Raw genomic sequence first — 12,278 nt, 5'->3', positions numbered from 1 at the left:
TTAAAAATTGTTAGAGATACCAAAAATTTCGAAAAACAAAAAAAGTCAGCATTGCTTTTCTGAATATCATGTATTTTTTTTTCTGTTAGACAAAAATAGATTAAGATTTGGTGTTTCTAAATTTGCATACATTCGTGATCAGTGACTCGTTCAACCCCTTTAACAACAGCCCTTTCAAAAATAAGGACTTTGAACCGATGAAACTTACAGATCATATAAACAATATATACACGAGTCAAGAAACTTGTGAAGTCGTAACGATTAAGTTCATTTGAGATACTAATTAGGGGGGGGGGGGTTCCTGATTTTTTATCAAAAAAAAGGGACTAACTTTATTTTGAGCGTAACTGGTTTACTTTTGATGCTACAATTTTTTTTATAAAACAAAAATTAAGCTTTCTTTAAACACTTTAAATAAGTTGAAATGAGTTTTCCCCGAAATGTGCTTCATTTTTGGTTATTTCACGTCAAAGTATTCCATTTGGAATCTGACGAATATGAACCAATTTTTCATTAGCTATAACTCTGCTTCTACTAGTAGGGGAGTAAAGTATGCTAAATTTGCAGTCACTCGAGCGTTATGTGGACCAATTGGGTTGTGATTATTAGGTCCTAAAATCAAAAAAAGTTAAGTAAAATTTTCCATTTTAGCGGGCGCTTGTGATTTTTTAATTTAATTTTCCATTTCCAACAATCGTTTTTTCTGATTATAGCGCCATCTATCCATAATGCGAAAAAATGTCTCGAATAAAACTTGCTTATTTTTACTTAAAGAATCTAAATCTGCAATAAAAATTTGGGGGTCCCATTTAAGATTTTAAAGTAACCCCCCACCCCGCCCCTGTGAAGGGTAGTGTTTGGTACCATTCGATAGATTTTTCAAAAACATTTTGAAAGTGTATTTTGCAGTTTTTCGATCTGATGTTCATTTTGCGAAATATCGCGGGGTTTGTATTTAAAATTTTAAATTTACCCCCCACCCCTCTCCGTGGGGGGTCATGTTTAGTACCATTCCATAGATTTTTGAAAAAGTATTTTTAGAAGTATTTTTTAGTTTTTCGATCTGACGTTCATTTCGCGAAATATTCGCTTTTCTTTTGTGAAACTTTTTGACTCACCCATTTCCTTACGCCCCGTTCAAATCGTCAGATTTTTGAAATATACACTTTCTTGCATGTACTTAACTTACCTTATCTTAAACTGACAATTTCGCGTATTTTTAACCATAGATATTTTTTTTCTTGCCCCCCTTAACGAACCTCCCTGTGTTAAGAGCCAATATATGGTAGAGGAACATCTGCAGGGTACCAGGTTTCTCCCATATGATAATCTTGAGTAACTGCAAAAATCCCCGCTTGGGCTCCCCTACCATAGGTATAGAGACGTGATATATATACACCATTTTTTAAAACTTTTTACAGGCTATATTTTTGCTAAGAATGTTTTTTCGACAAAATATACTTACAATTTGAGTTATTTGCGAAAAACCGTCTAAAAAAGCGTGGTTATTTTGTTGAAAAAATGAACATATTCACTGACAAATAACTTGAAAAGTATTGACTTAGTGAAAAAACTCTATAGAACAAAAGTTACTTAAAATTAGTTAGTTTATCCATTTCCGGACTTACTTTGGACGAATATTTTTTCACCCCCAAGAGGGGGTGAAAACCACCCCCAGGGTAAAAGCACATATCGGCACAATATCACTTTTTTTCTTTGACTTGTTAGCTATGTGTATGCCAAATTTCATGTCAATCTAAGCGGTTCTTTAAAATTTAGAGGTTTTGCAATATTTTACCGTTAAAGAACGTTACAGGCTGTAACAAAAATACAGGTCATAAATTAAATCACATATTCTGGGACCAAAAATAGTTCGAATGAACCTAACTTACCTTAGTACAAATATGCACATAAAAAAAGTTACAGCCCTTTGAAGTTACAAAATAAAAATCGATTTTTTCGAATATGTCGAAAACTATTGGAAATTTTTTATTGAAAATTGACATGTGGCATTCCTATGGCGCAGGAAAATCTGAAAGAAAAATTATAGTAAAATTTGTACACCCCATAAAAATTTTATGGGGATTTTGTTCCCTTAAACGCCCCCAAACTTTTGTGTACGTCTCAATTCAATTATTATTGTGATACCATTAGTTAAATTCAATATTATTAAAACTTTTTTGCCTCTTAGTATTTTTTCAATAAGGCAGTTTTTATCGAGTTGAGGCTTGTTTTTCAATATGTTTACAAAAAAAATTTATGGGGGTTTTGTTCTTTTGAACCCCCCAAATGTTTGTGTACGTTCCAATTAAAATATTACTGCGGTACCATTAGTTAAACACAGTATTTTTAAAACTTTTTTTGTTTCTTTGTATTTTTTCGAAAAGGCACCTTTTATCGAGATGTGGCTTCTTTTTTAATATGGTTCAAAATATCCCTAAAAATGTAAATCATAAATAAATTTTCATATTACAGTGGAACCCCGTTAACTCGGATTAATCGGGACCGCGGCCGATCCGGGTTATCGAAAATTCGGGTTAGCCGGAGAAAATGGTAAAAATTATTAAAATATGGTATGCTTACAGATAAACTCCGTTATAATTGGCACACAGACACTTGTAAACCACGTTCGCGTTCCACACATACAAAGCGTAGTCGAGAGTCTCATTTTTAGCTTTCTTAGCTTTGCACCGATTGACCAAACTGTCTTTTGTTATCATTTTGAAACAAAAACAACATTTTAAGTTTTATTGCCATTCACGCAAACACAAAATCTGAATATATTTACGAACGATTACAGAACGGAACGAACAATGCGACTTTACTACACACAATACCGTCTCAATCGCAACGAACTTATATTATTTAATAAGAGTGAAGACTAAGACCATTGTTTGAAAAATAATTTTTTAATAGTCTTTTCTAAACAATGCTAGAAAGTTTCAAGTAAATAGAGGATACTACAGATGCCTGTTGGTTTCGATAACACGACAGTGAACGTCTGCCATGAATCATTTTTACTGAGGTATATTATGTAACAAATTACACAAATACGCATCATCTCTCATTGTATAATGTGTTTGACATTGAAAATTGAAACGAATGAACTACATAGGAATTCGCTAAAGTGACAAATTTTTACAAAGAAAGTTTATTAGGATAAATAAAATTAGCCTGAAAAATATAAGATATTAGTATTCGAACAATATGTTTATAAGGAAAGATAAAAGAAAATATTTTAAGATGTTGAAAAGAAATTGGAAAATCCAGCATAAAGGACATACATTTTTATTGTTGTAATGTTTGTCTGATAAAAATCGGTCCGAGTTAGCCGGACTTCCGGTTTATCGGGGGCCGACTTATCGGGGTTCCACTGTATTACCAAGTCTCCATAATCGTACTTAACCGTATACAAATATGTGGTGGATGTGACAAATATTCGAAATATCTCGATAAAAACTGACTTTTCGAAAAAGTACTAAGAGGCAAAAAAGTCTTAAAAACAATTTTTTTAACTAAGGGTACTACAATAATAATTTAATTGGAACGTACACAAAAGTTTGGGGGGTTTAAAGGAACAAAACCCCCATAAAATTGTCTCCAAATTTCACTATAATTTTTTCTTAAGATGCTACTGCCATAAGAATACCACATGTCTATTTTCAATAAAAAATCTCTAATAAGTTTTCGATATATTGGAAAAAATCAATTTTCATTTTGTAATTTCAAAGGGCTGTAACTTTTTTTATGTGCATATTTGTACTAAGGTAAGTTAGGTTCAATCGAATTATTTTTGGTCCCAGAATATGTGATTAAATTTATCACCTGTATTTTTGTTACACCCTGTATAACGGCTAAAATACTCTATCAATATCTGATGAATTAAGGAGTTACCAATATCCATAAATATCCTTATGTAAATATGCGGTATCCTCGATGTAGAGGAACACTCAACTTTTTTAAGTTAGAGTTTAATGGTGACATACACGAGATGCAATCCATAATTTAGTTTGTTTTTAAAATCGTTGCATATGGTTAACTCTTAACGGTACCTTTCTGTGGGTCAATGGTCATCTTCTTGATAATTAGCACCGTGTTAAAGAGTCTTTGTCACGATGCATCAATACACAACGCTGACATACCTACATGCCTTTACCATTTTTATGAATACAAATCTCTTATGGTGTATAAGTGCATATAAGGCAGTTCTACAAATTTTGCAAATATGTAAAATCTTTCTCGCGTACAAAGCGTGCACAAATTAGCGACGCATAATAGGAGGCTGGTCAGTTCAATAACGGTATTGCGGAATTTAACAAGATCTGAGAAGCAATTATAAAATTGTCAATTTAGCTTATTTTAACCCAGGAACAGCACAATTATTTTAAAAACTTTTCGTTAGCTGAAACACTATACTCCATTAAAATTTACATGTTTTAAGCCATACCTTGCATTTGTTAGAGGAGTCAATATTATTTCTTTAATGTGTAGGGAAGATCAGTAGAAGCTTAAGTTTAAGTTTTTGGGGTCGCCACCCTTGTCCCCCGGCCGCTATCTTGGAAATGGGGTGTAAAGGGGTTTCGCGCTATATCTCGTAAACTACTAACCCTACGAAAAATCTAATTAAACATAAAATGTGTCAAATTAAATTTTCTACAATTTTTTTTTATTACTTTTTATCGTCAAGTGACCAATATAAAAGATATAAACAAAAATATGTAAAAAATTTTTAACAAGTTTCCTTTTGGAGGTTATAACTTTTTTTCAGTTCATTTTAAAATAAAATAACACTATAGCAATTTTGTAGAGGGTTTTTCAGCGAAAAATTTTCACTATAAAGTTGTTTAATTCTATTTATGTATATAGGTTTTATAGCGCTCCAAACTTGACCAGATTCTCTAATGCTCATAGAGATACAATAAAAACAAACGTTAGGCTTACTTTTCTATCTATATATATTTTTTATTCATATAATTTATTATGATTTTAACATTCCTATGCTATTATTATTCTGTTTTTGAGCTTTCTCCCCACTATAAAACTTATAACCCTAAGCATATATAGAAAAGGCCCAAGAAGTTGTTTGAGGACAAATTCGCCGGTTCAGAAGAAGAATGACGCAACCGCAAAATGCAAAATTCTTAAGAAGAGCAAAAAAGCGATTTTTGACATCAAAATCATAAAGTATGATCAAAATTAGCCATTTGCCACACCGTGGTCAGGATCTCGAGATTTAAGCGTTTTTTGGGTTGTGCCGCTTGTCTATGAAGTAACATAACTTTTTTCCTATTATATACAGCAGGGGTGGGCAAATACTTTTAAGCGCGGGCCAAAATGAAATTTTCAAAATGTCTCCCGGGCCGGAGACCTATACCATACCCAGTATGTGCTCTGCGCACACGCTAATGTTTTTGGTGGATGTTTTTCTCTCTCCAAGAAATTTTTTTGACAACAATACTATAAGTATCATTTTAAAGAATTTGGACAAAGACATTTGACTGTTAATAATAGATAATACTAATAATAAATTGTCTTAATTGGGTGTGGGTGTACATGCGAACCATTTGCTCCCAGTAAAATTACGAAATTTTTAATGTGGTCCATTATATTAAGCCATAACAAGGATCCAGATAAAAAATGAAATTCAGAAATTCAAGAGCAGCCTTTATGAAGATAGGGAAATTTCCGAGTAACCAAAGATTCAATCTGCAAATCTGATATCGAATGGTAAAACGTTATGTCAAGTTAACCATCATCGACGAAATTCAAAGGAGACAACTGATCTTATATGGTCATGTAGAAAGAATGGACGACGACAGGCTGCCAAACCAAATTTTAAAATTGACGCCAAGGGAAAGAAGAGAGGAGGGCCGAAACAATCCTAGCTCTGTGGCATTCAGAAGGTAATGTCAAAAGGGAACCACCCTGGCGAACGCAACGACGGACGAACGAATCTGGAAACTGGGAACCAGAAGGCAGAGAACCCTGTGAAGAACCGGGATAATAATAAAAATGGTATGTCCACTCTATTCTCGTTTATTGGATTGTTAATGCTGACTTAATGAAAAAGCTGGAAGCTTTTGAGATGTGGCTTCTTAGGAAAACTTTGAAAATACCATGGACCGATCATATTACGAACGAAATGGTGAGAAATCGTTAAAAGGAGAAAGACAGCAACGAGAAAGGGCACATACTTAGAAATGATAAGTACGTTGTTGTAAGTTGTTGCAACAGCTGATTACTTACTTTTACTTAGTCCTATGCCTTTCTACCTTTAGGTGTAAGGTTAGCAGCTGATTATGAAGGGTAAAATCGAAAGAAAAGGGTCCTGATAGACGACAAATACCCTGTCCGAAAAATATTCGCGCCTGGACCGGGTTAAACATAGATGCTTTTAAGAAAAACAGAAGATAGAGATTCATTTCATTGAACACTATGAACACTAATACTGTTGATTTCAACAAAATCGCATAAAAGAGATAAAGAGCGCAGGCGCAAAACTTCGGACCAATGCTTTTTAAATGCATTCCTTTTTTCGAATCCTGAGAAAACTAAAAAATATTTTTGAAAAATTTAAACGCAGAATGAAAAATTATATTGTTACCGAGCGCCGAAAATCCCTTAGAATAAACAAACAGTTTCTTTTTAAATGAGATAATTGAAATTAAAAAACACATTAAATTTTTTCTTTTCTTTTTCACTCCTGTGACTTATTAAAATAAACATAGAACTTTTCAGGGACTTTCGGCCCTCGGCAATAATTTAATATTTCATTCAACGTTTAAATTTTTCAAAAACATTGCGCCTATGCTCTTAAAAAAATTCCTTGCGGGATTTCTCAACGGGCCGGATAAAGTAAGCAAAAGGGCCGGATCCGGCCCGCGGGCCGTCTTTTGCCCACCCCTGATATACAGGGTGAGGCAAATAAAGGGCCTATTAGAAATATCTAGAGAACTAAAGGCAACAGAATCATGAAAATTGGAATAAAGGGGTTTTGAAGGATGATCTATTAAATGAAAATATTTTCATCTCTTTGCAACTTCCGGTTATAACTTCGTTTTTTTAAATGGGACACCCTGTATATTTTTACATTTTTGGATTCTCTTCGATGTCTTCTTTCTTAAAATATGAGGTTTTGTAATATTATACAGGGTATTTTTAAAGATAATTACGTTTTTTTATTAATTTCGTAGCAAAATTACCACCCTGTAGAATTGTAGTAGTTTGACATCTAAAACTCTACCTACGTTCAAATGCTTTTTAGTATACTCTACTATTGTTAAGAATAATTAGTATAGCTAAATTTTTAATTTTAGTATACAGGGTTGGTCGAAACTTGGAATGAGTATTTTCTGAGTTTTCTTAAATGGAACACCCTGTATTTTAGTATTTTAGTATTGTAATAAAATTAAATTTTATGGTACTTTTTTATTTCTTAAGCAATCCCTATACCTAACTGCTTTAATTTGTGCTTAATTGTTAATCGCACCAACAATCTTAACTAAGTAGGTATTTCGATAGCTAAACCATTACTGGTAATTTTAAGGACCAGTCTGGATTAATATGTATTTATTTCTGAAAAATTATTTGGGATTGAGTATTTTCACGTCCAACCTAATAAAATTTTACGTATTTTTTGTTGCAATTAATGTTTAGCTTGAATCACCAATAACTCACAAATTAAAGCAGTTAGGTATAGGGAATGCTTAAGAAATAAAAAAGTACTATTAAATATCATTTCACTACAATACAAAAATATAGGGTGTTCCGTTTAAGAAAACTCAGAAAACACTCATTCCGCGTTTCGACCAACCCTGTATATTAAAATTAAAAATTTAGCTATACTAATGATTATTAACAATAATAGAGTATATTAAAAATCATTTGAAGGTAAGTAGAGTTTTAGATGTCAAACTACTACAATTCTACAGGGTGTGAATATTGCTACGAAATTAATAAAAAAAAAACGTAATTATCTTTTAAAATACCCTGTATAATATTACAAAACCGTATATTTTAAGAAAGAAGACATCGAAGAAAATCCAAAAATGTAAAAATATACAGGGAGTCCCATTTAAAAAACGAAGTTATAAGCAACTTCCGGTATAACCGGAAGTTGCAAAGAGATGAAAATATTTTCATTTAATAGATCATCCTTCAAAACCCTTTTATTCCAATTTTCATGATTCTGTTCCCTTTAGTTCTCGAGATATTTCTAATAGGCCAGTTATCTGCCTCACCCTATATATTATTTTGTCTTAAAATTTTCCAAAAAACTTCTTGAATTATATTTTATTGTTGTGTTAGTTAAAATTATAATATAAAAAGTTTGTCACTCAACTTTTTTAAGTAAACATGAAACCAACGAGATATGATGACAAAATTTTTAAAAATTAACAACTCCTTTTTTAATGTGTTTAAACATTTTGGACAAATTTCATTGTTATCTACATACTTCAGATATGACAAAGTAAAATTTTCAAAAGGAAATGTTTACAGCCACCAAAGATACAGCGAGTTAAATTTGAAAAATCATCAAAATTGATTTTCAGATTCTTTGTATAAAATTTGACTTTTGAACATGTTCCACCACCTCTAGATAAAAATAAACTTCATATTCGGATTCAGCGACCTCGAAAACATAAAAATAGACCAAAATTGGTCATTCACCTTAAATTTGATTTTCGTGGTCGGCATAACCGCATAACGGTTGATGCCGCTCGCCTAATATATGGATAGAAAAATATTTTTTCTATGGATGTTATACAATGTGCAACTTCTCTCACTACTTACATACATTCAAAATGAACAATTCCTCAGGCAGTGAGAAAAGTCGGCCATTGCACTGAGAAATATTTTTTCTCACGGGTTCACCGCCGGTTTACATACATATGATCGCCATTTCCATGGTAACATGCACAATACAAACACAATTATTTTTGTCAAACAAAATGTGTTTAAACTTGTCAAAATTTATCAAAAATTACCTTTTAAGATTGTTCAACTGTGAATTATAATTTAAAATAAATAAAGTATATAAATATTAAGAATATTAAATACCTATTTGTAAATATGTATTTTATTTCAATTCAGGCATATAATATACCTAAAAGCACCTAAATTATTTAATTTTAAAGTTTGAGCTCTTGACAAAAACGCATCCATAGAAAAAGTACAGTGTACAACACGAGAGAAAATTACATATTTCTCTCTCGCTTGATTTGCGGCACTCGCCTCGTGCCTCGGCTCGTGCCAACAAACTTCTGCGCTCGTGAGAAATATGTCTTTTTTCTCTCTTGTTGTACAATATACTATATTTTTATTGTATTCCTATGAGAATTCGAGAATTTGGTCAAGTTTGGAGCGCTGTAAAACCTAGATAATAAATAAAATTAAACAACTTTATAGTGAAAATTGTTCATTAAAAAATCCTCTACAAAATCGCTATGATGCTATTTTATTGTGAAATGAACGGAAAAAAAGTTATAACCTCCAAAAGGAAACTTCTTACAAAATTTTCTCTTATTTTTGTTTATAACTTTTTTGTTGGTCAGTTGACGACAAAAACTAATAGATATAAAATTGTCGAAAATTTAATTTTCTACATTTTATGTGTAATTAAATTTTCTGTAGGATTGCTAGTTTAGGAGATACAGCGCCGAAAGCCCTTTGCACCACTCTTTTCAATATGGAGGCCGGGGGACACGGGTGGCGACCCCAAAAACTTGAACTTAAGCTTCTACTGAACCCCCCTACACATTAAAAAAAAATAAAATTGACTCCTCTAAGAAATGCAACCCTAAATGTAACATTTCAATGGACTACTAAATAATTTTTAATGTAACTAAATAATATTTTAATTTCATTAGTATAATATACTAGAAGTATAATATACAATAGAAAATAAATAAAGACAATATCTTATTCCTTTTTTTTAATAAAAACCAGTTTTTATAATGTTGAGGTTGAGGTATAAATAAATAATAAAAAAAGTTTCCCAAAATTAAAAAATAGATAAATGCTCTCCATTGCATCTTAAAAAAATAAAGGTACAACAAAAAAACTTACTATATATCATTAATTAGCTACGATGTTATATCTTCTCAATATTGTATTACGGAGTTGAATTCTGGACAGTCACTGAAGCAATGAAGGAAAAACTTGAAGCCTTCGAGATGTGGCTATACAGGCGAATTCTAAGGATAACATGGACGGACAAGATAACCAACGAGACCGTATTACGAGTAGTGGGGAAAGAAATAGAGGTGATGTATACCATTAAAAGGAGAAAGTTAGCATATCTCGGACACATAATGAGAAACGGCACTAAATACAGATTACTGAAGGTAATCCTTCAAGGTAAAGTATTCGGAAAGCGAGGAATTGGGATAAGAAGAATATCATGGTTAAAGAAACCCAAGGAAATGGTTCTCCACAACAACAACTAATCTATTTAAAGAATCAGTTAATAATCTCTCTGGTCCATCTATCATCCGCCAATCTGGCCACATGTCCGGTCCAAGTTCATTTAGCAATGGCTATTGTTTCAGCTGTATCCGCGACTACTGTTCTTCTTATTTCTAGGTTTGGTACTTTATCTCTGATGGTGATACCATCAGAGATTTGGATGAAAGGTAATACCTTTCTTTTCACACCTATCTTTTCATGGCGCATTGTATAACTCTTATTTTAATTATTGTTCTTTTTGTCAGAGTTGGTGTTTCTGTACCATATTGTAAGAACCGGTAAAACACATTGATTTAAAACTTTCATTTTTGAACTGGAATACTCGAAAATGTCCAATCTGCCAAAGGCAGCTCATGTGAGACCTATCCTGTTGGACATAAATTTTGTCTTTGAGGTGTTAATTTTAAGACCAGCAATTGTTTTTGACGCTTCCAGCATAAGAGAAATATTTTTATTTCCTCTGTTGGGATATCTGGGATGTCTCCTGAGCCTACATTTTGGTATTTGAGGTTGACTTTGACATTGATTAGGATCTGGAAGCTCTTCTCTGTTATACAATTATGAGTAAAAATCTTGAGTAATTTTTAATATCCCTTCCTTATTTCTTTTAGTGTTTCTCCGTTTTTATTTACAAGTTTGTAAATAAACTTAAGTGCAAAAGTTTTGCACCACCAAAAATTATGCTCATTTGTAGAGTTGATTTTCTCGTGAATGACAAATTCCGCTAATTTTTTTTATTAGTACAGATTTTTCTTTGGTATTTACGCTATTGGGTTTACTCAAACTTTTTTTTCGAGTTTATACCGGGTGGAACTAAAGAAATATTTTTCTTATGTTAAGACACCCCGTAGGGAAAACAAGTTACAAGGGTGGGTATACAGTCAAATCATGTTGTAGTCTCATGTTTTGTGACGAGCTAGACGAGATTGTTTAATGGAGGCCCTGTGATGTTTTGGGGTGGAATTTTCTTGACAGCAAGAACGGAATTGGCTTCCTTACCTGGAGGCTCTTTATATAGTGAAAGCTACCTTACAGAGATTTTCTTTATTTGAACACGTTGTTCCTTTCGCACCTTATATAGGAAATAATTTCATCTTAATGCATGATAAAGCAAGGCCTCTTCATGTATCCCGTGTCGTTTCTTAATATTTAAGTAAGGTAAATATTCAGGTATTGAACTGCCCCTCTAAAAATCCCGACATGAATCCTATTGATCACTTATGGGATCTATTAAGACTTCGTCAGCCCCTTCCTGTTTCCCAGTAAGATTGATATAAAATCTACCGTTACTGTTATCTAAAACTCCATAGATCAAAATCAAATAGTCTGCTTAATATCCACCATGCACAGGCGATGTGAAGCTTTTATTAGAATTAGAGGAAGAATACGCGATATTAGCTTACGTTATGTTTCCTTCTGTTTGTAAAGCTTTATTACCTTTTTTTGTTGTTAGTTATGTGTGTAACACTATCGCAAGAGAATCTACTATCGTATAATACATTCTTGTAGACGGCATAATATGTCAAAATCTCAGTCGAATCCGGCTCGTAGATTTGTTCTGACCGCGTCGCGTCGAGAGCCTGTCTGAGGATTTTAGAAAAATTAAAAAAGGGCAATATCGGCCGGTCATTCGATTCTTGTTTTTGGAGGGGAACCGCACAGTGAAATCAAAAAGCGCTTGAATACTGTTTACAATAACTTCTCCTTTGACGGTGACAGACAAAAATTGGTTTATCGTGCTTCAACGTGGTCGCATGTCGGATTTTGATAAGTCATGCCTAGATGCCCCGAAAACGGCTACCACGGAGGAT

At 32.7% G+C, this 12,278-nt stretch overlaps 1 protein-coding gene across 2 annotated transcripts in view; it reads left to right on the top strand.

The window, feature by feature from the left end:
* The window catches only part of LOC114335193 (uncharacterized), a 402,998-nt gene that overhangs the window by 350,330 nt on the left and 40,390 nt on the right, over positions 1-12,278 (top strand). The window lies entirely within an intron of this gene.

This window comes from Diabrotica virgifera, chromosome 4 (genome assembly GCF_917563875.1).
Source record: "Diabrotica virgifera virgifera chromosome 4, PGI_DIABVI_V3a".
NCBI classification, from domain to species: Eukaryota; Metazoa; Arthropoda; class Insecta; order Coleoptera; family Chrysomelidae; genus Diabrotica; species Diabrotica virgifera.
This window is presented reverse-complemented; position numbering and strand designations above follow the sequence as displayed.